This window comes from Halichoerus grypus, chromosome 14, assembly GCF_964656455.1.
Source record: "Halichoerus grypus chromosome 14, mHalGry1.hap1.1, whole genome shotgun sequence".
Classification (NCBI taxonomy): Eukaryota; Metazoa; Chordata; class Mammalia; order Carnivora; family Phocidae; genus Halichoerus; species Halichoerus grypus.
The window spans coordinates 37,301,246-37,326,214 of NC_135725.1; the positions used below are offsets into that span (position 1 = coordinate 37,301,246).

General features: G+C 33.4%; 1 protein-coding gene across 42 annotated transcripts in view; it reads right to left on the bottom strand.

The window, feature by feature from the left end:
- The window catches only part of PTPRD (protein tyrosine phosphatase receptor type D), a 2,297,676-nt gene that overhangs the window by 2,158,431 nt on the left and 114,276 nt on the right, over window positions 1-24,969 (bottom strand). The gene's annotated exons all lie outside the window — the stretch shown is intronic.

A 24,969-nucleotide genomic window follows, 5' to 3' on the forward strand; every position in this document is an offset into this window, starting at 1 on the left:
GTATTGTTGGATATTTAGTAGCCTCCTGGCTCTACCCATTAGATGAGAGTTGCACCCCTCCTCCCAGTTCTGACAATTAAAACTATCTCCAGAAATTGTTTAAAGTTCTCCAGAGGCAAAATTGCTTCCAGTTGAGAACCACTGTAGCCAACTAAGTCTTTGGTATTAGTTTTCAAAATGAGAGGGGAGGGGAAGGGAACAAAAGGGTCTGAATTAAAATGACACAATGTCAACATCTATTGAATCTGAGGGGGTGGGAGGGACATGAGTGTCAGTCACATTATTTTTGTATGTTTTTATTTATCTGAATTTTCAAAATCTTAAAGTGTCACCAGATAGTGTAGCACTAGAATTTAATTGTTAATAGTGGCTGTAGTTTAAAACTGTCCTGCTTTGTAATCTGACTTATATTTCAGTATTTATATGATTTTGTCCTTGCTTCCTGTTTTCTCCAAGCTACAGTTTCCAAATCTGGTAGTTGTGAAAATTAAGTTAAATAACCATATTAAAGTCTTAGCACAGTGCCTAGAACATAGTGAATGCTCAAAAGCAAAGTTCTCCTGCAATTTTAAATTAATAGTATTTTGCTCATAAAGTCATTATGGAAACATTCATGATATATGGATAAATAAGTCATTGTTATAATAGGCATAACTATAAAATGTTTTATTTTTTCAATTGAAGGTACTTCTGAAAATAATTTGTGTGGTCAATTTTACTTTAAAATGAAAACTTGAAAATAATTATTTGATTGAAAAAAAATGAACACAAATAGCCACAAAATATCAGCAGAGATTAAATACTGAAGCAGTCACAAGGTCAGATGGATTCAAAGAATGATCTTTATTGTCATTCTCTTGGTTTGTGTCTTATTTCAAAAAAGACACACCCAACAACAAAACTTTATATAGTTTATAAAATATCATAAAATGTAAAAACTCTTGCTACATTTTAGTAAATGCAAACTATTATATATAAATTTTAAATTACTGGATTCTTTTTAAAATTTTTTTAAAAGATTTTATTTATCTGACAGAGACACAGCCAGAGAGGGAACACAAGCAGGGGGAGTGGCAGAGGGAGAAGCAGGCTTCCCGCTGAGCAGGGAGCCTGATGCAGGGCTCCATCCTAGGACCCTGGGATCATGACCTGAGCTGACAGCAGACGCTAAACTGACTGAGCCACCCAGGCATCCCAAATTATAGGATTCTTAAGATAACTTTAACTAGAATAGGTAAGTTAAGGACTTGTCTCAAGTCCTCAGAGGTTATTAGAATAAGCTTAGAAAAATGAAAAGTGTGAAAATGATGTTTGGTTTTAGCACTTCATACACAATGAACCTATTTTCCCACACTTCTTAGGTCACCAATATTACAACTTATTTATTTTGTAAAATCCAGAAAGGCATCTTAAAATTAAATGTGTGTGCTATTAAATTTTTGTTAAGATTCACATTACAGAAAGTAGGAATTTAGCTTTCAAAATTTATTTTTTTAAGATTTTATTTATTTGAAAATGAAAGAGAGAACATGCATGAGTGGGTGGGCAGTGGGGAGGGCCAGAGGAAGATGGAGAAGCAAACTCCCTGCTGAGCCGGGAGCTCCACGCAGGGCTAGAACCCAGGACCCTGGGATCATGACCTGAGCCAAAGGCAGCCGCTTAACTGATTGAGCTGCCCAGGCACCCTAGCTTTCAATAATTTAAATGTGGTCCACAAACCTTGAATTTCTTTAACATAGAATGTCTGGAAAACCCAATTTTTAAGCAAGATGGAGTACTGGGGGCTGGCAGGGATCTGTGGCAATGTCAGTGAAGTATCAGCAACCACAATCTATAGGTTACTTTGGCTTTGACAAGGCTGAGCAGGAGTTGCTGGGCATCTTCAAAATAACTGGACTAACTGCTACATAAAATAGCAACCTTCTTTTGAACATTATCCAACACTGGAGAGAAGACAAAATGTTCAGAACCAGATTTTCTTCCTTTTATCTCTGTGCCTAAGTTCTTTTTAAGAGTTCTTTTAAATGCAAAGAAAACACTTATGACATTATAGGAAATTCAAATTGAATGCATACCTGATACATGAAACCTAAATAATTTTCTGTATTAAGAAAACAATCATAATTATAATAAAAATTCTATTCAAAATTATTTCAAAAAAGGCACATGAAGAAAAAATTGAATAAAACATATTTCTTGGCATTTTCAAATAATTAAATGTGAGTAAACAAGAGATATAAATAAATTGAGTACTGGGCGCCTGGGTGGCTCAGTTGGTTAAGCGACTGCCTTTGGCTCAGGTCATGATCCTGGAGTCCCTGGATCGAGTCCCACATCGGGCTCCCTGCTCAGCAGGGAGTCTGCTTCTCCCTCTGACCCTCCTCCCTCTCATGCTCTCTGTCTCTCATTCTCTTTCTCGCAAATAAATAAAATCTTAAAAAAAAAAAAAAATTAAAATAAATTGAGTACTTAATTCATGTAATACATTAAGATTGTTTCAATGTGTATGATCATATGATATTACAATTAAATTGTAATAGCATCCTACAATACCCAAAATTCATTCAAGTACTTCAAATTGGTCTGCATGAAAATTTAGCATCTTTGTCATGTGACACATGTGGCCACATTAAATTCAATCATTCTTGTGTACTATTGGCTTTAAAAAAAGGAAAATTTGAAGAAAGCAGAACACAGAAAGGTTAGCATAGGCAATAAAGAATAATTACGAAAAACAAAATCCAACTTAAAACTAGGAACATTTCTCTCAGAAGCCCATACTGGAGAGTGTATATATATATATATATATGTCATGATCTCAAGGTCCTGAGATTGAGCCCCACATTGGGCTCTGCACTCAACGGGAAGTCTGCTTGAGATTCTCTCCCTCTCCCTCTGCCCCTCCCCAAGCCTGTGCATTCTCTCTCTCTCAAAAAATAATAAATCTTAAGAAAAGAAAAGTCAGATGCCTAACCACCTGAGCCACCCAGGTGCCCCAATAATAGCACCGTTTCTGATTGACATTTTCTTTTTTATGAATTCATTATTTTCCAAATCCCACTACTACTTCCAAATGGGAAAAACAAACAAACAAACAAACAAATAAACAAACAAAACCAATAGTGCTCAATTATGCTAATATTTGAAAAGTTTCAAGAGATTAGTGAAGACTAAATATTCTTAGAACTCATGAAAAAGGATCATTATTAATTCTTCTTCCTGTTATTGCTACATAATAAGAGTCAAATAACTTCTCTTAATATCCAGAATTTAGTGTTAGAATTTCATTTAGTGTTAGAATCCTCTAGAAGAGAAAGTTTTAACAATGCAAGGCTTCAATCAGAACACCACCTAAAAATTAGAGTATATCAAACTAACTAAAATACATAAACTAATTATCGTGTTTCATTTAAAACCTAATAAACATTATTAGGGAAATGGCAAGAAGCCTGGCTTTTACTTACAAATAACATCATGTTGTCTAAACCATAAAGTTCTAAGTCTAATCTTGTCATTTTACTGTGTGACTTGAACATACAATTTGAATGCCCTGAGCCATAACATTCACATATGAACACTGTGGATAATACCCATATCTGGAGAGCACCTAGCACTTTCCAAAGGAAGTAATCTATAAAAACAACAACAACAACAACAACAAAAAACTTTATTTAGATTCTTGCCTATAAAATGCATCTTTCCATTGTCTGGTTTGGGGCAGCTGAGGAACAGATAATTAAACTATAAAAAATCACATTAAATTAGTGAACTAAAGTAATTCAGATTGCCTGATTTCTTTTCTAGCTGAAACACTAAACTTTTATTTCACTATTTCTAGTGTTCATCTTTAATTAAATAACATACCCAAGTCCACTCACCATGCTTCCATAATATCTCTCAAATAAACTTTCACTTATCCAAGCTGAGGAAAATTTCAGAAATAAACACTACTGTCTACAGATTTGAATACTGTATTTCCCTTATGATAACTGCAATGCAACAATTAAGAAAATTCAGCAAAGTATTCACATGTATTTTCTAATGAGATTCTAAAATAAAATTCTTAAGTTAATGTTTAAATCATCTTTCATGTTTTTCAAAACATAATTTTTTTAACTTTTTAAAAAGAAGAAAATACAGGACAGAATTTTTAAAAGGGTTTTCAAAACTAATACTTTTTAATAATTAAATGAACTTTACAAAAGAATTACAATGTAATTAAGTCAGAAATAAAGTTTTCTGGTGGTGATTTTGTTTACAGAATGTTTGAGTAGGCTAAAATAAAAGGTATAAATAGAACACTCATCATCTTAGAGTCCTTGGAATGCTACAAAATTATGGTACAGATTTTTCAGCCTCCAAATTAGCATCCAGTTATATTATGTTCTAAACCTGTATCCCAGGATTTACACAAAGAACAACTAAGACTAGGGCTACTTTTCTGTAATAGGGACAACACTGACTAACTTTCAGATTTTGGCCTTTTATATAAAAACACATTCCTTTCAAGAAAGATGGAGAAAAAGGGGATGCTCTAGAAACCAAAACTGAATGTACACTCTGAATATGACTTCAACCGTATACCACATATTCTGAAGAATAAATAGGAGGATAGAATATAGTTTGAAAAGTGCTGAACAAGACACCAGGAATGAAGTCACAACTCCATTAATCACGAATAGTTTGTGGTTGGGAAAAGTATAGACTATTCTTAAGGACTCTCTCAAAACTATTCTATCTGAAGGGACTGTATTTGGCAGGGATGTTGAAGAAAATTCATGGCCTTATTATTATTATTATTATTATTATTTTATTTTGAGGTCCTGAGTTTTCCATCCCCTAATGAGAAGGGATAAATCTGGAGGCAAGACATGACAGGAAGACAGATATGAATAACTATTATCACCCTGATACAAGTGGAATCCAAAAAAACAAATGTCCCCATGCTAATGGTTTTATGCCCTATTTTCCTGGAAGTGGCATTTAAACACAGGAGGTAAAAACCCAACTCCACATCCCCTTGACAAATCTACCACATTTAGATGATGATTCATTCCAGGGCCAGCCTGATTTATCCACAGTACATAAGTTTCAAAAGACAAGAACAAGTAATAGAATTCCCTTCAGTGTGGCTTCAGTAGTTTGAAGTCCTATCCATCCTCTATCAGGCAGCTGAGAATGATGAGTAGCAAGTAGAAACCATCAAATTCCAGCCCTCCACTTGGTATTAAAAGGAGAATGAGGGGATCAAAGATGGTGGCTGAGAGGAGGACCCTGTCCTCTCATCCCATGAACACAACTAGATAACTATCAAATCATCTTAAGCACCCCAGAAATCTCCCTGAAGACTGATGGAACACAATCCACAACTAAAGGGAGAGAAGAAGCCACATCAGAGAAGGTAAGAAGTGCAGAGACATGGTTTAGGGGAGAAATGGATTGTGATTGCTGCAGAGGGGAGTGAGCCATGCTTATGGAGAAGGAGAGAGTGAGAGATAGAGAGATAGAGAGAGAGGAGCACAAGGGGAATGCACAAGGAGAAGGTTTTCCCCAAAGTGATTGGCTTGGAAAATGAGAGGGGCTGAAATCTGTGAGTTCTTACAACCAGTGGACCTGAAAGCCTGGTGTTTTAAAGGTCAGCAAGTTTAGCTGGGATAGATTCCAGAAGGTACTGCCCTGCTCCTGAAGAGAAGGCAGGCAAACAACCTGGGGGTGGATGTCATGTAAAGAGTGATCTTAAGAACGCCTGGGGCACATAGTGGGGAGATTATTTACTTGTCTCAGAGAGTGTCCTTGGGAGGCAACATTCACACAGACACCTCTCAGAACAGGGGAGCTGGGCTGCATCATTCTCTTCCCACATCCCTCAGCAAAAACAGAGCCACCAGCTGGAGGCAGTGCAGGGTCAACACTGACTGCCTAACTTGCCTCACCAAGCCCCACCCCCTGCACTCTGATGGGACTCCCTTTCTAAGTCCAGTTTGCCTAAGTCTCAGAATGATAGGTCCCTCCCTCAGAAGACCAGCACAAACCCTTGCACACACTACATCTCCCAGTCAGAGAGTTCTGCAAGACTTCAGGTCTGGTGGAGTTGGTGTCAGGTTACATTTCACAAGCAGACCAGGGCGCACCTAGTTAAAACTGCCCACAGGCCAGGGATCAAACACTGCCCATAGTAGGCAAGGAGATCCTTGGCAGACAACTGGCCTGATGGACAAAGCAGCCAAAATACAACAGTAGAGCATATGCAGCACACACCAGAGACAGTCCCTGAAGTACCAGGACCAGGGCACTACATGACCTCTTCTTCATAAGGCCATTACTGTCAGAAGCAGGAGACATAACTGATTTTTCTAACACAGAGAAGAAGGCAGAGACTTAGATAAAATGCCAAGATGGAGGAATTTATCCCAAATGAAAGAACAAGATAAGGCCAAGGCCACAGATCTAAATGAAACAGATATAAGTGACATGCCTGGTGGAGAATCTAAAGCAACAATCATAAGGATACTTGCAGAGCTTGAGAAAAGAATAGAAGATATCAGGGAGACCCTTACCACAGAGATATAAGAGTAAAAAAGAATCAATCAAAGATGAAGAATGCCATAAATGAGATTGAAAACAGGCTTCATGTAATGAAAAGGAGATTGGAAGAAGCAGAGGAATGAATTAATGACCGAGCAGACTAATGGAAAAATAATGAAAGTGAACAAAAGAGAAAAAGAATTATGTAACACGAGAATAGACTTAGGGACCTCAGCGACTACATCAAGCATAATAACATTTCTATTATAGGAGTCCCAGAAGAAGAGAGAGAAAAGGGGGCAAAAAATTTTATCTGAAGAAATAATAGCTAAAAACTTCCCTAATCTGGGCAAGGAAACAGACATCCAGATCCAGGAGGCAGGGGAACTCCCAGCAAAACCAACAAAAGCAAACCCACACCAAGACATATTGTAATTAAATTGCCAAAATAAAGTGATAAATAAAAATAATTTAAAGCAGCAAAAGAACTCAGTAACTTACAAGGGGAAACTCATAAGGGTAGCAGGGGATTTTTCAACAGAAACTCTGCAAGCCAGAAGGGTATGCCATGATATATTTAAAGTGATGAATGGGGAAAATCTGCAGCCAAGAAAACTCTAACCAACAAGGCTATCATTCAGAATAGAAGGAGAGATAGGGAGTTTACCAAACAAACAAAAACTAATGGAGTTCATGACCACTAAACCAGCCCTGCAAGAAATATTAAAGAAGACTCTTTGAGTGCAAAAGAGATACCAAAAGTGACAAAGACAAGAAAGGATCAGAGAAAATCTCCAGAAACTATGATAAAACAAGCAATAAAATGGCAATAAACACATGTTTATCAATATTAGTTTGAATGTAAATGGATTATAAGCTCCAATCAAAAGACATAGGGTGTTGGAATGGATTAAAAATGCTGCCTACAAGAGACTCATTTTAGACTTAAAGACACATGTAGATTGATAGTGAGGGGGTGGAGAAAAATTTGTCCTAAAAATGATGTCAAAAGAAAGTTCGAGTAGCAATACTTATATTGGGCAAACTAAACTTTTTTTTGCTTTTGTATTTTTTGTATTCTTCTTTGGTATCAGAGTAGTACTGGCCTCAGGGAATCATTTTGAATGGTTCCCTCTATTCCATTATTTGTAAGATTTTGAGAAAGATTGTCATTAATTATCTTTTAAATGTTTGGTATAATTCACCAATAAAAGGAGAATGAAATACAACTTTCATACCTGACAGGGAGAGTCAATGTGATATATCAAGCATTATTTTGGTGGCAAATGTGTACCATATTTGTAGATTTAATAAACAGAAAAAAAACCCAATATTTTTTTATAAACTTATGAAACAATAAGGAAGGAAGAAAAGAACACAGCATGCAAAAAACTATAAAAAGATACTGGAAAAAATAGTCCCTCCAAGAACAGAAGAAAATATTAGATAAATACAATTTCATTACTACAGGAACACATTTCAAAAATGTAGACTATAAGGAAACAAAGGTAAAAATAAGTAAATAGAATAAAATAGAGACCTAATAGAACTTATTAGATTTAAAACATTAAATTGTAGACTAGCATTGATGCACTAAGACATGGAAGAGAAACTTGAAGGGGTTAGAGTGCATTGATAGAAAAAAAAAGAACAAACATTAATATACTGGAAAATTTAAAGAATGTTAAAGAATAAAATTCAAATTATAGATAATTGCTGTGTCTACTTCAAATAGTAGACTGTAGAGTAAACAAAAAATCTCTACTCAATTCTACACAAATGCATAATAATAATAATAATAATAATAAACAAAAAACCTTCATGTTGCAGAGAATAGATTTGAAGATTTGTAGGCCTATTCTATTTTTTTTTTTTTAAGATTTACTTATTTACTTTATAGAGAGTGAGTGAGGCTGGGGGTCAGAGGGCAGGAGAGAGAGAGAGAATGCTGAAGCAGACTCCTCTGGGTGTGGAACCCAATGCATGACTCCATCCCAGAGCCATGAGATCAAGACCTGAGCCAAAATCAAGAGTCAGATGCTCAACCAACTAAGCCACCCAGGCACCTCAGCCTACTCTATATTTTTTAAAACTTAATAAGAGATGCTAAACAGCAAGACATTGTAATGACATCATTAAGTCATGACATTTAAGAAAATGTTCCTCATATACACAAAGAAATGAAGTGTCATTTACAAAGTAGAAAAGGAAACTGTATTCAGTATTCTCTACAGTTTATTTAGATGCTAGAAAATACCCTACTGGAGTTTCATGGGAAAAGTGTACAACTCAAATTACAACTAGTATGTTTTTCATATTGAATGTAACAAAAATATTTATCAATATAGCAGACTCAGGAAGTATATCATCCATTTATCCTTCTTGAAAGCAACCTGAAATGAATCACAGAAGAGGATTCACAGATATGCTTCAAGAAAACAAAAAGTTACAAAAAATAATCTGATGGACAATGATGGAGTGGGGAGGTGAAAATTACAGGAGAAATTAAAAAAGAATTGAAGGACAGAATGTAAAGCAGTACAGATTGCTTGTGTGGATTCAGCAGATGCAAAGTGACAGAGGAGATCTCACAGGAAGCCAAGAGAACATCATCAGGGCATGAAAGCCCTTGTCTACCGGGTATTTATGCTAGTTTTAGAAAAGTCTCTTTGATTTAAGGCAGATTCAGTATATTGTATGATTATTTTCAAAGCTGGTTTAAGGGTAGGTGGAAGAACATTTTAGGAGTAATAAATAGTATGTTCAAAATCTACCTTTCCTTATGGTACTTGTTGGTCTGCTCTGCTGGGCTCTGCCAGTTTCTCCCTAGAGTTCCATGACCTGAGTCATCAATATAAGACAACTCCAGGTCAGCTTCCTCAAATTCTGGTTGCACATAGATCACTCATGGTGCTTAAAAATACTGAGCTAGAGGTCTGAAATGAGGTTCAAACATATCTGTAAAACAATCCATACCTGGATTTGGTGCTCAATCAGTTTTGGGAACTCTAATTCCCTTGTGTCATTCACAGTTAGCAAAGGGATGCGGCACCCATTTTAAATTTGACCACAAAATTGGTCATATAAGAAATTGTTGATCTGAGTTATGGAATCCTCTAATAATAGAGATCTTCTAAAGAACTAGTGAAAATAGAAAAAAAAAATATGGTAAAGTTTTCCTCCTCCACTTATTTTATTTTAGTCCTCTTACCTTCTTTTCTTGACTTTAAATATAACTCAATGAAACCCACAAAATGAAAGGCTGTTTTTCTCATATAAAATCTATTGGGTTTTGGAGAGGGAAGGAAAGAGGAAGAGGAAAAATGATGGGAATCAACATTTAATTGGTACACACTCCTGTGCCAGATAATATAAAATTCACGTATAACTTATTTATTAAAAAATAGAGATTATCAGGGCACCTGGGTGGCTCAGTCATTAAGTGTCTGCCTTCGGCTCAGGTCATGATCCCAGGGTCCTGGGATCCAGCCCTGCATCGGGCTCCCTGCTCAGCGGGAGGCCTGCTTCTCCCTCTCCCTGCTCTCTCTCTCTCTCTCTCTCTCTGTCAAATAAATAAATAAAATCTTAAAAAAAAGAAAAAATAGAGATTATCATTAAAATAGATCAAAATTTGCTTTATCTGTTATCCAGATCTCTTAGCTCAGTGACTGACACATGGACAAATCAAAATTTATTTATTGAACATGAATGTATAAGTAAGTGAATGACTGAATGAATGATAAGTAAGTCATAACAGGTATGAACTGATGATGACTACTCATAACTGTTAAATGTTAAAACTCTTCATAGGTATACTATATAGTAAAAACATCCATAGAGTAGAACAAACTGGGATAAAAATTCTAAAGCACAGAGACAAAACCCAGAAAGAGTAGTGGTAGAGTTGGAGTGAGGATTTGTAAAAAATATAACTGCACTTATCCATCTTTTATTATGGAGACAATCAGCAGATTCCACTTGTCTCTAAAGTTTAGCAACTGAAAATTGGTGCAAGCATATAAGCTTAATTTTTAAATTATAGTTGACACATAATTTTGTATTAGTTTCAGGTATGCAAAAACAGTAACAGTTATAAAAATAAATGTTGGAAGATCAACTCACCAAAACAAACAAATAAAGAAGCAAGGACACAGTGTTATTAAATACAATAAAAAAATAGCCTATACATTATATAAAAAAGTCACTGGTGTAAGAAAGTGAATTGAAAAACTTGAAATCTAAAGGGGAGCAATTAATTGCCACACAAATACAAAGGGAGAAAGAAGATATAATCAATATTAATGTTAATGATAAATTTTAAAACTTAAATGCAACAAAGATACTTTATGAAAACTAAAATTTTACCTGCCATGGACCTTTATATAAAAGTCACATAATAAACAACTGTATATATTTTTTTCTAAAGATTTATTTATTTATTTTCGAGAGAGAGAGAGAGAGACAGAAAGAGAGCAGGGAGAGGAGCAGAGGGAGAAAGAATCCTGAAGCAGACTCCCTGCTTAGCACAGAGCCTGAGGCAGGGGTCAATCCCAGGACTCTGAGATCATGACCTGAGCCAAAATCATGAGTCAACCATTTAACTGACTGAGCCACCCACTCACCCTAATAAACAACTGTATATTAGGAATGTATAAATTCTAATAATTTGACATAAATGTGGTAGTAACTAGACTTAACAAACTGGAGAGATCAAATATAACACTTTTTATATGGAAGATCTGAATAATCTAATTAATCCAATCCATCTTCTAATCAGGTATTTTAACTATAAATCCTTCAAATAGAAAATACACCTTCTTTTCACCCATATGTGAACACTACCTCAACCTCTGTTACATCATATATATTCCTTAATAATTTTCCAAAGCAGAAACAAAATGTATTTTGTTTACAGGGCAAGAAACTAGAAATTACAAGAAAATACAAAAAGAATTCCAACTGTGGAATATGTCTTTCATTGCTTAGACTGAAATAAATTATATATGGTTAAAGACTAAAAATGCAAAATGCAAAAACAAAGACATACAACATCAAAGACATACAACATTAAAAGAAAATATTTTATGATCTTTATAGTGGAAACTTTTGCACAGGAGGATATGAAGACAAAAACACAAAACAAAAACATTAACAAATATCATTACATAAAAATCTAAAACATTCTTAAGGCAGAAAATGATATGATCAAATTTAAAAGACAACCACAACAAAGATGCGAAATGTGAAATACCGAAATAGTTAAATGTCATCAACAACAAAAATATTGCAACCTATGAGCAGTATCTCTCTCTACTCCCATTCACAGCTTAAATTATATATAAAGGAACCATCTTGAACCAACTCCAGGATTACTGCCCCTTCCTCCACTAACCCTTGGAAATTCCTCTTGTAGCAGCACTAATGATGTTCCCTGTCCCCATATAAACAAAATGAATGGAAAAATTTTAGTCCCCTTTGTACTTCATTTTTCAGCAGCATTTTACAAAGCTGACTACTTTCCAACTCTCTCAAATATTTATTTACATATTTCACTGACATTATGTGTTAATTTCGACAAAAGTTTCATTAAATATTGAGTACCTGCCATAAGCAGGCATACTTTTAGACATTAAGGATATAATAATGGCTAAAACTAAAAATGTTTTTGCCCTCATGAAACTTAAATTCTACTGACAGAGACAAGCAAAAATTGAATAATTGTAATTACTTGAATTAGAAAGAAAATAAGACGGGCGCCTGTGTGGCTCAGTTGGTTAAGTGACTGCCTTCGGCTCAGGTCATGATCCTGGAGTCCCAGGATTGAGTCCCGCATCGGGCTCCCTGCTCAGCAGGGAGTCTGCTTCTCCCTCTGAACCTCCCCTCTCTTATGCTCTATCTCATTCTCTCTCTCAAATAAATAAATAAAATCTTTAGAAAAAAAAAAGAAGAAAATAAGGTAACACCATAAAAATGTTAAAAGGGTCTTTAGAAAAAAAAAAAGAAATTTGTTTATCCAATAGGTAACAGGATTTTATTGCAATAAAGACAACCCCACGACCTCTCATACATGCAGTGCTGATTTTTGCCACAATTTTTTAAATAAACATGTATGATGGCACACTTTAAATTATTATATTTGATTTTCACAACCTATTCAATTTTTGCAAAAAATATTCTAAAGATTCTTTGTGTTCCCAAGGGCTTTTTAAAAACACATTTGATATTCAAATTATTCCATTTTTAGCACAGGTCATTCCATCTTTCTGTCATTTCTTTTCTTCATGAAATGCTAACTTAACTCTGCCGGATCTTAATTGTGAATGGCTTTAGTATGAAAAAAACAGTTCTCCTATGTCAATATGATTAACTTCACTTCACAGTATCATTTTATTAACAGTTCCTACATTGCCACTATTAACTATCTCAAAATATGCAATTTTGCGTGTTCTAGATTATTTCTTACACATTTCTATATATTTCAGATATTCTTATCTAATCAAATATATATGAATATATATGGATGTGATCTATGTGACACGATAGATGTTAGTGCTAAGTAGGGATGTAAATTTAAAGGGGACCTAATTGGGCGCCTGGGTGGCTCAGTTGGTTAAGCGACTGCCTTCGGCTCAGGTCATGATCCTGGAGTCCCGGAATCGAGTCCCACATCGGGCTCCCTGCTCGGCAGGGAGTCTGCTTCTCCCTCTGACCCTCCTCCCTCTCATGCTCTCTGTCATTCTCTCTCTCAAATAAATAAATAAAATCTTTAAAAAAAAAAATAAAAAAAAAATAAAATAAAGGGGACCTAATTGTTTATGTGACCAGTCCACTAGGGTATGTGGGTGTGTGTGTGTGTGTGTGTGCATATATACATATATTACAACAGTCTCCTCCTCTGCAGAGCAATCTAAATGGTGAATAAGAAAACTGAATATTTGGAAATTATGGATACCCTTTAGATAAAATTGTAAAAATTGTGTGTGATGACATTTATACATTTTATTTTATATTAATGATTATTTAAATATTTGACAACCAATATGCATTAATCTACAATAAAATAGGAAAAATCTCATGTTTATTAAAATTTTTTCATAAAAACAATCTCTGCCATCATCCTAATGTAGGCTATTATTATATTGTGCTCAAATTATTAATTAATATTTCAATGAGCTCCCTGCATATATAGACACCTCCTTCCTTTCCATCTCAAATCAATTTGGCATAAAATCACTGGATTAATCTACCTACAGAATTTTTTAATGGAATTCAAATCATTCTGCAGTGACCCCAATTTACATTTCAATTTTTCTCTATGATCTGCTTATACAGATTATGGTTTACTTCTTGTCTTTAAATTATGTCTGACACTAGTTTTTGTTGGTGCAAAAAACCCTACGTAACTAAGCCCTGTTATTTTATAACATTTCTTGTTCATATAGTTCAGGCAGAGACATTCTTGTGCATTGTTTGATCTCCCGGGAAACTCTGTTTATGCATCATCTGTCTTTTAGCATATTTTTTTTTAATGTCTGTTTTCAATTATTAAAACTTCACAACTTATCATACTGTGCAAATTCTTGAAGAAGTAGATTGTAAGTAGAATGCCATACCTAGTATCACTCACACATTTCCCTATTTAATACTGGGTGTAGAGCTTACCATTAGCATTATATTTGCTGACTTTAAAAAATTTTACTCTTTTGATATCTTCACTAGATTGTAAGCTTCCTGAATGCAAGGAGCTTTATTGTCTTGTTCACTTTTACATACCCAACAGTTATAAGCATACCCAGCATATATTGTGTTTAATAAATAATTGATAAAGGGGTGCATAAAAATGAGTAGTCACGAATAATTCTCAAAAGTGATATATTGACAAGATTCATGTTTGCAATGGGGTTACATCATATAATCACAATTAGCTTTGATTTCATAAAATTAATAGATCATGTCTCCTTTTTTTATTGAGGAATGCACGTTTCTAATTATTTTGCATTTTTATATCAATGAAGACATAAGAATTAGATCTCTGAAGACATGAACTCTGCAGTATTTTATAAAGTCACTTTTTTTAAAGATTTTTATTTATTTACAGAAAGAGAGAGAGCGAGAGCCAGAGAGAGCACAAGCCGGGGTGGGGGGGGAGGCAGAGGGAGAAGCAGGCTCCCAGCTGAGCAGGGAGCCCGACATGGGACTCGATCCCAGGACCCCGGGATCATGACCTGAACCAAAGGCAGACGCTCAACCAATTGAGCTACCCAGGCATCCCCTTACAAAGTCATTTTTAATTTGTAATAACATTTATGAATAATTAGGAAGTAATGGAAAGTGGAAATTTTTGGGTACAGATCCTATGTCTTTTTTATTGTAAGTCTACATGACCAACTCAAGAAGCCATCAATATGGCTAAAATTATGAAGAGTCAGGTGAGTAATGACATATCCACATAGATGATCTATAAATAGAGGAACAAAAAATTTTAGGCCCTATAAAAAGACATCAAATTTTACTTTCAGAGGGGAAGTAGTACTCCTGAGGAAGACAGCACAACATTCATAAGGCTTCTTTTAGTAATATTTGATCAGTTGATGAGGAATGTGCTTGGCTAATATTACATGACCTCAAGCTCCCCTATTCTTATATTATTTTTCTAAATTCCTCCTATCCTTACATTGGTATTTTATTTTAAATTTAAAAATGTTTTTTTCTTTTTTCCCAGAGTATAATGATTCACATGCAATAACCTTTTTCTCCCAGACTCTCAACTCTTTATGCATATTTGTAAAGTGTGCAACATACACACAAATACACCTCTCTTAACTGTAGTAGTATTAATTGTACTTAATAATCACAATCAGTTTCAGTGATGTACGCCAATGCAACAACCATGGCTTAAATCATTCGGCAAGTAAAAGTAGATGGTCCCATATCTATCTGACATACTGTACTCATCATTAATCTGTATGTTTCTTAGCTTAGCATAAATTTGTATACCAGATGCTTTCTTGTAATTAACACTTTGGGATTTGGGAGCAGTAGATTTTGCTCCTAACAAACTTTCCATCAAGTCGACATCTGTGATTTATACCTCCAACTCATTTTCAATATATTTACATAATCAGTTCAATTTAAGCCCAGATTATACATTCTTCTTACATTTTTATAAGCAGTATCCCCTAAAGATAGTTAAAAAGTAAATTAGGGTAAAGTTTAATTCATTCTCTTTTTTCTAATCAAAACACTTACCATGAACATATAATCAAATTCTGTGATTACATGCACTTATTTTAAAAGAAAAAATATGTGCTTTTATTCTGATAAATGCTATATAAGACCATAACAAGAATACTTTATTCTAATTACTATTAACATGATCAGATAACTTATATGTGCATAGTTTAAATTTTTAATGTATTTTAAGTATTTAATAGAATTTACCTTATATCATTCTATTAGAGCATGGTTAGATGCTAGTATTCCCATTTAACTTCTAGGAAAATTGAGTTTCAAAGAGGCTACAATGAATTGATTAGGAGAGCTGAACTTCCAGCATCATTAGATTTTTGTTTTGTTTTCCAGATGTACTTAAAGGCAGATTCCAAGTCTTTTCTCCCAATTCAGGAATTTTTCCACTCTAACACATTGTCATAAACACAGGTGTAAAACTTTGAAATATTTTCAAATTATAATACAAATATAAGACATCATTTAATTAAAAAATCTTACAAATTAATCTGAAGTTTTCTACAATATTTTAATCAAACCAAATTAATGTCAGTTTCAGATAATTTACATTAGAATAGTAATTTTTTATATAATTTCATTTCTAAAAGAATCTAGGTTACTTAAATTATAGCACATAATGGATCATTGTAAAAATTCTAGTAGACACATTTGACATATTGTTAGTTTGCATATTTGGTTGTCAAATATTATTGGAATTCATACCTGCATAATAACCAAAAGTCTGCCTTAAAAAAAGAAAATAATGCCAGTGCCTTTTTGTTTTGCTTCAATACAAATAACTGATGAAATGTGAACTACATTTTATGTATATGAGAAATATGCACATTAACATTGTTTTTGCCTTATTCTTGTCTGCCTTTTTTTCTTAAGAATATTAGACTAAAATTATCTCTTCATAGTAACCTTTTTAATGTGACATGATGAAATAATAAAGTATTTTTAAAGACTAGAATAAATTTTCCGAAGAAAAATAATTTATAATACTTCAGAAGGAAAGAAGTTTCTTTTACATTTATATCCAGTTTCTTAATGTTGTACAATCACAAAGAGTTGTTAAGCAAGAGAAATGAAGAAGAGTCACAAGGACCCAGCAAGAGTGTCTTAGAATTAACACTGGGCACTGGGGCATGGTACCAATGAAATGTCTCTCTTCTGCAAAGCCAAATCAGAAATCATCCAGTTAGATGCAAGTTTATGAAAAAAATCCACTTCAACACTGATTTCAAAATTGTTCTTTTGTTGAGGGAGGATGGTGGGCTTCCAGATGTCAGGTATATGGTGATAAGAGAATTTCTTGCCTAAAAGGAATTCCTATCTAACTTTTCGTATTCTCCTATAGGAGTTGGGTGTGCCCAGAATTATCCTTTTTAATAGTCATGTCTGATAATTCTAACAGTATTGACTATGAACCAGGCACTATTGTAAGTGCTTTGTATTTATTATCTCATTTAAGTGCAGATAGTTATATAATTGAGGTAAAATTTCAATATGGATAAAAAATCCAAACATTCTTAGAAATATATGTAATCCCCAAACAGAAATAAAAAGATTGCAAGAAATTCTATAAGATATAAATGTACAAGTAAATAATCAATGTCAAAAAATAACTTGATTTCTATTATGGAGTATTTAAAATGAAAAACATTTTAAAATGTGAAAAATTATTTCACATGGTATTTAATGTCAGGCAGAAGCTGGGTCTATTTAAAACCTGAATATTTTGGGGGCACTTTGGTGGTTCAGTTAGTTAAGCGTCCAACTTTTGATTTCGGCTCAGGTCGTGATCTTGGGGTTGTGGGATCAAGACCCTTGTTGGGCTTCTCACTCGGCGCTCAGCAGGGAGTCTGCTGGAGGTTCTCTCTTTCCCTCTCCCTCTGCCCCTACCCTCTGCTCTCTCTCTAAAATAATTTAATTAATTAAATTTAAAAAACCCAGAATATTTAGTCAGGTAAATTCCTTGAATAGAAAAATAGTTAACTGTTTGTTTTTTTTTTTTATTTGTTTTTGATTCCATATAGGAAGAAGACATTGGCTAGCTGAGTTTTTATCTTATCTAGTTTTTATTTTAGTATTGTGTATATTTGGTTATATCAATAAGATCTATTTTCTAACAAAGTTTTGATTAATATTTATTAAAATATTTAAAATTATTATATTATTAATCTAGAGTAAGTGTCCTTAGTATGCTATATTAATACTCTAATATTGAGAAACAAATTCATGATTTCCATTGTTTTTCTTGGAATCATAGTTTAATTTTAGTGACAGTTATGATACAAAAAAAAACAAATTTAATGAATGAAATTTAGGGCATTTTATCTTTGAATTTTACTAAGAGCATTTTAAACTGTGATCAAAAACCTCCAGTTAAGACAAAAATATATTCAGGTGCAGAGAGATAAAATTTTCTTAATATGCAGTACACTATTTACAATCTGTTGCATTTTTGAGACATTACCCAAAGATAGATGACCCTTGCTTTAGAGAATAAATCAGGAAAGAAAAATGTGTTACCATTATTTAGCAACAAATTTATTCAATCTATTTGTTTTAGCATTAAGAATACTTAGGATGTGAAGCATTACTAACTTAAATATCTGTATTATTTTCTGTATATTTTGCCATATGACATATATATATATATAAATATATACTAAACAATCAAGGGCCAAACCTATTTATTTTAACATTGTACTCACAGCTTTTGATACTTTGGCTGACACACAGTATGTGTTCAAAAAATCTTAGTTTAATGAATAATGAATGAGTTTAGTCACCCATTTTTTTGGACAAATATAAATGTAGTATATTTTTTATTTGGGTATTTTAGAACTGTATGATTAAAGTTGGTTTGCAGAATATTCATTAATATTTTATAGTGCTAATATTATTCATCTTATTTTTATGATGAATGTAATAGTGGATATACTGAATTACTTTCAAACTTTTAAAAATTTCATTGTTGAGGATATAAAATTATCATGTTTAGGGAAAAAGAGAAGAATATGAATACGCATGTATATATATCAGCTATGAAATATATACTTAGGGGAGAAAAGATAGAAAGATGTGTGCCAAAAAATAATAATTTCCTTTATTATATTATTTTCTGTTTATCCTAAAGTTGACATTTACTGCTTTATAAAAATATCCACATTCCTATAACTGGCCATTAAAAAAACAGTATTTATAGTAGAAAATGTTTTTAAAAATGTGTAGTGGGAATCATTATGTACACACACTGGGTTGCTTACCTACTCTGTTAGTTAATAACTGGACTTTTTATTATTAACTTCACATTAAAAGATTAGCTAAAAGAAGGGTCATGACCTCAGTTAACAGAAATATTGCTAGTATGTTGCTTGCTTCATGCATAATTTATAATCCATTTGAAACAAATGAGCTGCAGAGCAATATTACAATTAACATTCAGCTGTTCTATGGATTTGGTTTAAATCCCTTTAGGCATACTGTTTGTAATGAGTAAGCAAGACATGATTTTCTTGGGTACCTAACATGACACCTCAGATTCTAATGTTTAGCCTTTAATAGAAAAGAGGCTCAATACACAAAGATAAAGCTATTACTTCCTCATGATTTTTAGCGGGTGAACTAAATAAAGCAAGGCATATGAGAAAATTTTCAAATACAAATACAATTGATAATAAGCAATATGAAACACAGTAATGATATCTTCACTCCAAAAAAATCAGCCATTAGCCATATAGGTCTTAATAATAATCCTATCATTTGCTTAATACCAATTTGTTCTACAACATCAGGGAAGGTTTCCCTACACTTGGGTCAAATAGGTCATATCACCTTTTTTCTTTTATTTCAAATTCTTTTCCAATTCATAAACAGAAAAAAAAGAAAGATTACTTTTTAAGCATATGTATTTTTGAATGAACCAAAATTTTATTTCATTTTATTTTTTTTTAATTTATTTGAGACCGAGAGAGAGAGAGAGCACGAGGCAGGGAGAGGCAGAGGGAGAAGGAGAAGCAGACTCCCTGCTGAGCAGGGAGCCTGATTCAGGCCTCAATCTCAGGACCCTGGGATTATGATCTGAGCCGAAGGCAGATGCTTAACCGGCTGAGCCACCCAGGTGCCTTAATGAACCAAAATTTTAAATACTTTGACTATTATAGATATTTTATAACTTGAGACACAAGGGAAAATGTGGGAGGAAACAATAGTCTTATCTTAGACACAACAATTAAAATAGAATGTCCACAACAATAACATAAAAAAAAAAAATCTTCTATGACCTTCTTTCCCCCAACAAAAGGCAGGTCAACTACATAACTCAATTAATATTAAAAACTATTATGAAAGAATATTCAGATCAACTCAAGGCATTTTAATGAAGCTCATGAGTCTACCCAGTTGTTACCAGTTTTACACTTCATTATACAAATGAAGCTTGAGGTTTTATAATGAAACATTCCCAATTAAACTCACTAACTTATGATCACTAGGGATAACCATAGATTATATACTCAGCCTGTTTCCACTTATCTTTGGATCTGCACAAAATCTTTTAAAAATCTGTTACTATCAAACATAGTCGCCAAGTTAGGAGGTACATTTTTCATGTTTCTCAGAAAAATGTCTAGATTATTATTTTTTTATGGGGCTGTTGTCTGGGATGATGAATAAAATTTTTGAAAATCATTTTTAAAATGCATACAATTGACCAAATCCTATATGACTGCTCTATAATTGCTAAATAGAAATAAATTTTGTTCTAAGTTCATGCATCAGCTACTGTGATTAAAGGTGCAATATAAACCCAGTTATAAATTCAATTTGAGGTCTAATTTTCAAATATGCTTGAAGGCTTCTCATTCCTTTATTTAAGATCACTGTGTTCTACTTTACTTACCGTGTCTTTTTTTTCCATTACTAAAGAACATTTTGTATTATTTTCTCTTACATGAAAAGGGTGGCCTTTTTAAAAAATAGCCATCTAACAGGTTGTAAGTATATCTTTGAAAATAAACTGTTAGTTTTAAAATTCTGCAACCTATTTTTAGCAGGAGAGCTTCTTGGGGACAAATGAATAGTCTCGTCATTAGCTTTAAAATACTGTTCATGACACCCATCTTCTTCCAGTCTTCCTTAAGCAAATCCACCCTTTTTAATACCACAATCTTTTTATCCCCCAAGACTAGAATGTTTTTCTATTTTAAATCACCAAGTATACACATTTCTTATAATTGATTTCTCCATATGAAATTATGATTTTCATGACATATTTGTTTAGTATTTATAGTTCATACATCCTTTCAGACACATTTTCTCATTTGATCCTTGCAAGCATTCTGGGAACTAGAAAACTAACTTTCTAGAATGCAATGCATTCAAAGATCATGTAGCCCCAACACTGTTCACTCCTTTGAAGGTCACAGATGTCACTGAGAACCTAATAAAATGTATAGTTCCTTTCCCTAGGAAAAAAATACATATAAAAATGCATACAAATTTACAGTTCTGGAGGATTCATGGACAATCAGAATTTTCATCTTAAGAAGGTCTGATCTATCACTCATCATCAGGAAAATACAAATCAAATCTCTAACGAGAGGGGCACCTGGGTCGCTCAATAAGTTAAGTGTCTGCCTTTGGCTTCCGAGGTCCTGGGATCAAGCCCCGCGTCGGGCTTCCTGCTCAAGTGGGAGCCTGATTCTCGATCTCTCTCTCTACCCCTCCCCCCTCACTCACGTGTGCTCTCTCTCACCCTTCCTTCTCAAATAAATAAAAAAAAATCTTTAAAAAAACCTACAATGAGATCACCTCACACTAGTCAGAATGACTAAAATTAACAATACAGGAAACAATAGATGTTGTTGAGGATGCAGATTAAATGGGGAACACTCTTACGCTGTTGATGGGAAAGCAAACTGGTGCAGCCAATCTGAAAAACAGTATGGAGGCTTCTCAGAAAGTTAAAAAAAGAACTACCCTATGATTCAGCAATTGCACTACTAGATATTTGCCCAAAGGATACAAAAATACTGATTTATTCTCCACCCTAATAAGATGAGATGTTGGTGTTTTCCTAATACTGATTAGGAAAAAACATACATCAGGATATATGAATGGACTGGGAATTTAATTATTGGACATCTTTCAGGTTGGAACTACAAAAGAAATGTCCCCTAATAACATTGTTGACAAAGTCATCACAGAGGATGAAGACTAATACTTGTCAGTCCTGGAAGCACATTGGAATCACTGGAGTGTTAAAAGCAAAAAATGACCTTTGTGTCATGAGAATCATGATTTAATTTTTGCAACACTGGGCTTTGAGATCACTGTTTCTAAAGTTCTTCAGTAGATTCTGATGTGCAGAGTTAAGTAAGGACCATTACTATAGAGGAACCAGTGAGAGGGGACTAGCGCTTAATTTTGATGAATAATCAGTATGCAGTTATAAAATTAATCACAACCTAGAAAAAAAATCACCATCTCATATTGGAACTCAAATTACCAAGGAGAGTTATCTTCAAATAAATATTATCAAATTAGGTGAAATCCATTTTAAAACTGAAACAAAGAAAAAATTCATCCAATTACTAGAAAATCAAACAGAATGAATACTGTATAAAAAATATGTAACTATGCAAATAATCAAAGTATGATAGGAAATGATAAGAAAATATATATTTGAAAGTGCAGATTTAAGCAGTATACATAAATAATGAAGAAATATATATAAAACTCAAGCACTGCATAATTATTTGATTATAATTAATTTAGCCATTTACAAATTTAAGGTTTTGTAATATCTAATCTTCAGTACACAGAAAAGTAACAAAAGTTAACTCAGTAAAGCATGATTTTCATCCAACTATTTGATGTTCTCAAAGGTCCCATCATCACTTTTTTTTTTTTTTTTTACAAAGTCAGTGAAACAATCTAGAAGAAAGAGCCTATCTCTCAAATTCAATTATTCCACTATCTATAGCAGGCCCAAAATAAATAAAATGCATGTACATACCATACACATACCACACAAACATGAATATTACAATATATGCAGGTATTTTTTTTAATTAGCAATGGAATGTTCTTATAATCAAAATATCCATTCTTGAAATCATTTCAGACTTAAAGGATATGTATCTTACACTGTTGGTTGTAGTCATCTAGCCAAGAATGCATTTTATTTGTAAAAGATCCACTTGAGTGTATTTTAGAGAACATAACAGAGCAATAAAATCATAGAATCTTAGAGTTAGAAGGGTATTTATAGGTAATATAGTTAACACTTCCTCTAAAACATTCTTTCTAAAACATACATAGCATTCCTTCTAAAATGTATATAGCAGATGGTCAAAGATTCAGTATATGTATTCTTACCATTACATTAGGCATGCATCGGTTTTTTTGGAATATATTATGTATTTGTTTTGCTTTGAAAAACTTAATAACTGACAATCTCTGTTTTTCTTCAAAATGTTAAATTTCCCTTTAAACTATGGTAACCACAACTGTGACCAATACTCCCATTTTGGTCTGACTAATGTGTGATGATACACAGAATTAAAAGAATGGCTTATTTGGGGGCTGAAAAGTGTATGTAGAGCTCACTGGAACACAGGAATAGTACCAAGAAGCCTTTCTTCCTAGGAAGGTTGGAAAGCTTAATGAATTAAATGGATAAATCCAGATCACTTCATTGTGACCATCACTATTACTGACTAATCCATGTGTAGCAATAATTTATAAAATTAAGATTAAAGATTTATAACTGGGCAAATTAATGTAATACTCAAAGTGAATGCATTTTCAAAGGTTATGTATATATATCTATACATATATATATATAGGATTGTATTTATTATTTATTTATTATTTATTTATTTAGAAAGAGTGTGAGCATGGGGAGAGGGAGAAAGAGAATCTCAAGTAGACTCTGCGCTGAGTGTGGAACCCAATGTGGGGCTCAATCTCACTATCCTGAGATCATGACCTGACCAGAAATCAAGAGTCGGCCGTTTAACTGACTGAGCCACCCAGGTGCCCCTCAATGGTAATAAATATATTAATACTGTTTATTAAAAACATTAAATGAGACCAAAAATGTAAATTCAAATTTGGTTATTTTTTTAAAAATTAAGATTCCTGTAGTACCCAATGATATTTGACATGTTTAGTTAGGGGAGAAAAATGGAGAGAGAAAAACAGATATAAATATCTTTTTTTTTAATTTTATCATTTATTGAATAAATATTTTGAGAGGCTACTATGTGAGGCACCATTGTGGATGCTGAAGATATAATCATAAAGAAGACAGACAAAACTATCTTACCTCCTGGAACTTACACTTTAGTAGGACAACAGATATTAAAGAATATAAATGAATACAACATATAGTAAGTGAAATAATTATAGGTGCTGAAGAGGAAAATAAAGCCAGGAAGGGAAAAATACATGTCAGGGGTGACAAAAATGATTGTAATTTTAGAAAAGATACACAAGGAAAGTCTCATAGAAATGATGCTTTTTACGACTGCCTTCGGCTCAGGTCATGATCCTGGAGTCCCTGGATCGAGTCCCGCATCGGGCTCCCTGCTCGGCAGGGAGTCTGCTTCTCCCTCTGACCCTCCCCCCTCTCATGTGCTTGCTCTCTATCATTCTCTCTCTCTCAAATAAATAAATAAAAAATCTAAAAAAAAAAAAAAAGAAATGATGCTTTTTAAATCTGTAGCCAAAGAAAGAGACTTGCTAAAACAAGGATGATGTATAAGTTGAATTCTCTCCTTGCTACGTATATAGTCCCAAAATGAGTCTCACTGCATGCCAGTGTGAAGTTTAATATTCAAATTGACTCTCTAGCCTTTTTATTAAAAAAAAAAAATCTAGAGAAAATCCAGCTCTAAATGATATAAAACTTAGGTTTCTTCTATTCAGTAGACTTCTGCATAAATTTAATTTCAGTAATAAATGAGAGTAATTTTATTTAATTGCCACTTGGTATTACTGCCTCAGAAACTTTTACTTAGGAATTGTTGGTAAAATTACCAAGATGAGAACTTAGAAGCCATAGCCATATCAATTCAAAACAAAACTACAGCACTATCCACTTAAATACATTTGGAATTTTGCATTGTACATAGCAGCTCTTCCGAAGTCATTAATGTCACAACCCTATGATGTAAAGAGGACAGTTCCTATTATTAGTAT